Source organism: Vitis vinifera, chromosome 18, assembly GCF_030704535.1.
Source record: "Vitis vinifera cultivar Pinot Noir 40024 chromosome 18, ASM3070453v1".
NCBI lineage: Eukaryota > Viridiplantae > Streptophyta > Magnoliopsida > Vitales > Vitaceae > Vitis > Vitis vinifera.
This window is the reverse complement of record NC_081822.1, coordinates 34,029,703-34,032,696: the sequence shown is the minus strand read 5'-3', so window position 1 is coordinate 34,032,696 and position 2,994 is coordinate 34,029,703. Positions and strand designations below refer to the sequence as shown.

Genomic DNA, 2,994 nt, shown 5'->3' with positions numbered 1-2,994 from the left:
AAGAGAGATATTAATTAAATATATAATTCTAATATACTAACTAAATATATTAATAAGCATTCCCACGTATATCTCTCACTATTGTTTCCTTGAGATACTCTAAGATTCTACCCATGCCATTTCTCTTAAAGTCATATCTTTACCTCATTGTTTAATATCTCGTAGTCCACTGTTGTGTGTTGACTCATTTCTCTTAAAGCCATATCTTTGACTCATTGTTTAAACATTTCAACAACTCTTGTCGATTTACAGATTTAGTTGCTTCCGCACATATTATTAACTAAATGGAACAGCAAAACAAATATAACATAAGAAATCAAACTTAATTATTTTGAAACCCGGATATTACTCCTTATTACAATGATTTATTATATATTACTCCTTCACCTTATTATAGTGATTTATTATATATTACTCTTTCACCTTATTATAGTGATTTATTAGATAGGGGACGTTAATCAACTCCTCCATTTGGTCATATTATAAGGTCAATGAAGCATGACGCAATGTTATTCTTCATCACTTTCCCAACATGCGTGTACCCATCTTGCTCTTCGTAAAAGACATCCGCGGCTCGGGCGAGATTGAGAATAAGAGCAAGGATAGGCATTGGAACATCAGTAGGTTTGAGGCATTCTTGGTTAATATCCATCCATGCATTCTCAATTTGCTTTTGAAAGTTGTTGTATGCTTGTTCCTCAGAGCCACCATATTGATTCATGTAACATTCAATGGCTGAGGCCACATGCTCTCTCTCTTGCTCAAACTGCGTGTATAATACAAAAGTTGAGAAAAAACCAGTGTGTTATGTTCACCCCATTTGAATCACATATTTTGCATACCTTATGTGATCTGATGTCATCCATGAGCCTCGCAATTAAACTTGAAGATGACATAATCTTAGGATCGTTGGTCACCCAATCAAAGGCCTCCTTTGTTGCTCTTTCTCCCATTCCCACCAGGGAAGTGGTTGCAATCAGATAATATCCTGAGCTTACTACTGCAACACGCATGTACTCTTCAATTGTTGGTCTGTGTTCTTCATGTAACCATTTGGCCTCAGCAAAGTAAGCTCGAACTTGATTCTTCATCTGAAAAACATTCATCCAAGTTATATCTATGTATATATGAGACCATATAAAATATCACCAATGCAAAAGGTGGAATCTAGAGTTAAAGGTGTCCTACTACTTCTTTGGCATAGTGAACCCGATATTGGTTTCCTTCTTTCTCCATCTCTTCCTCGATTTCTTTGTACACATCTAAGAGTGCCATATAGGAGAGTTTCATGTATTCTGGAAGGTGATCTATGCTGTTACTATCCCACCTGAAAATCAAATAATGAGCCTCGATTTAGGTATATATATATATATATATATATATATATATATATATATATATATATATACATAGATTATACACAATCAAGGTTGGTAATGTGCAAGTAGAAAACCTCTCAATGGCTTCTGTGAAGAGCTTGAGTTCTTCAGGATTACCATATGCATCATAGATATCATCTAGAATGGATGTCATAGCAATTACTTTGGTTAGAATTCGTCTAGCCCGTAAGTATTGAGGCTCAAAATACACCCCAAGTATCCAATCTGTCTCGTGCAAAAGGTAACTTTGTAGCAAAGCCTAATTCTTTCCACCACCTAAAATTCATTAACATGATCAGCATACAGGAAAGTGATAAGAATGGCCAAGTACATGTGGGGTGATCTAAAAACCAAACCTTGCAAGATTGCTTAGCTCTTCCCTGTGCAGTGACTGCACTAGATTGAAATCTAATTTTGCCAGCTCTAGTAAAGTTTTATCATGGAAAGCTTCATCTTGGTAGATAGATATATACCATCTTGCCTCTAGCCTCTCCAAACCTTTTCTAATGGGCCGGTTCAGGGCATGAGCAACTTGTTCTGCAAGAGGATATCCTAAACTTTCTACCATGGCCTTGAGGTGAGTGGTGGTGAAAGCAAGTGCTTCTGCAAGTATGTCCTCTCCATGAACCCTGAGATGTGCAGCTTCATACAAGCCTAGCATGCCTCGTACATTTGTGATCAAAACTTCCTTGAATCTACCTCGTTCATCCGTAAACTTTTTGAATATATCTACACAAACATCACCACTTGAACATAAGATTTAAATGATAAGAAGGTTGAATATAATTTTTTCTTATTCAGTGATAATTAATCCTTAAGTCTCTTACCACATGAAATACTGTACCCTTGTTGCCTTAGTAGTCGAAATCCAAGAGCAACATTATAGAGATCACCATCAATATCATTGAGGTCATGAAAACTATTATAAATATGTTGTAATGCTTCTTCTATCTCTTGTTCAAAGTTGTATGCCACCCCAAGCCGTTGCACTGCATCAATGAAGTTTAGCAGTTGGGAACGGTTAGCAGTAGCAGCCGTTAATTTCCTTTTCACTTCCTTTTTCAGATCCTCAATCTGCTCCACCTTGCAGGCGCGTGTAACCTAGACCAACAAATTTTGTCATCCAACATCGAGAAAAATAACTTCTAAATAATTATATAAATATAATTTCATTGAATTACCTTGTCTTCAGGGGTGTAGGTGATAAATTGGTCACCCCAAATGTTGGGGTGAAAATTTGCCACAGGACGATTTTTGGGTTTAGGAATCTGGGCTAGAGAACATGCTGAGACTTGAGTAGACATGTTAATTTCTTGGGACAATGACTGAACAGTACTATACCTTGAATGATGAATTGGTAAGTATGAGAGAAATAGCTTGGCATTCAGTGCATGGTTGTATGCAGTTGAAAAGTACGTGGAATTTGGTTTGGTTTTGGGGCCCATGATATGGAAGGGTTGTGCACTGAAGAGACCACAAGAATCTTATCCCAATGAAGATATACGCTAGTCCACTTAGCATAAAAATCTTATCTCAATTATTAAAATCAATCATCTCTCCAATTAAAAGATAATGGACGATTTAAAATGAATTGTTTAAATCTACGAATTATCTA

General features: G+C 36.4%; 1 pseudogene; it reads right to left on the bottom strand.

Moving 5' to 3' along the window:
• Positions 1-307: 307 nt before the first annotated feature.
• Positions 308-2,751, bottom strand: LOC100241483 (valencene synthase-like; annotated as a pseudogene).
• Between the last annotated feature and the right edge of the window lie 243 nt (positions 2,752-2,994).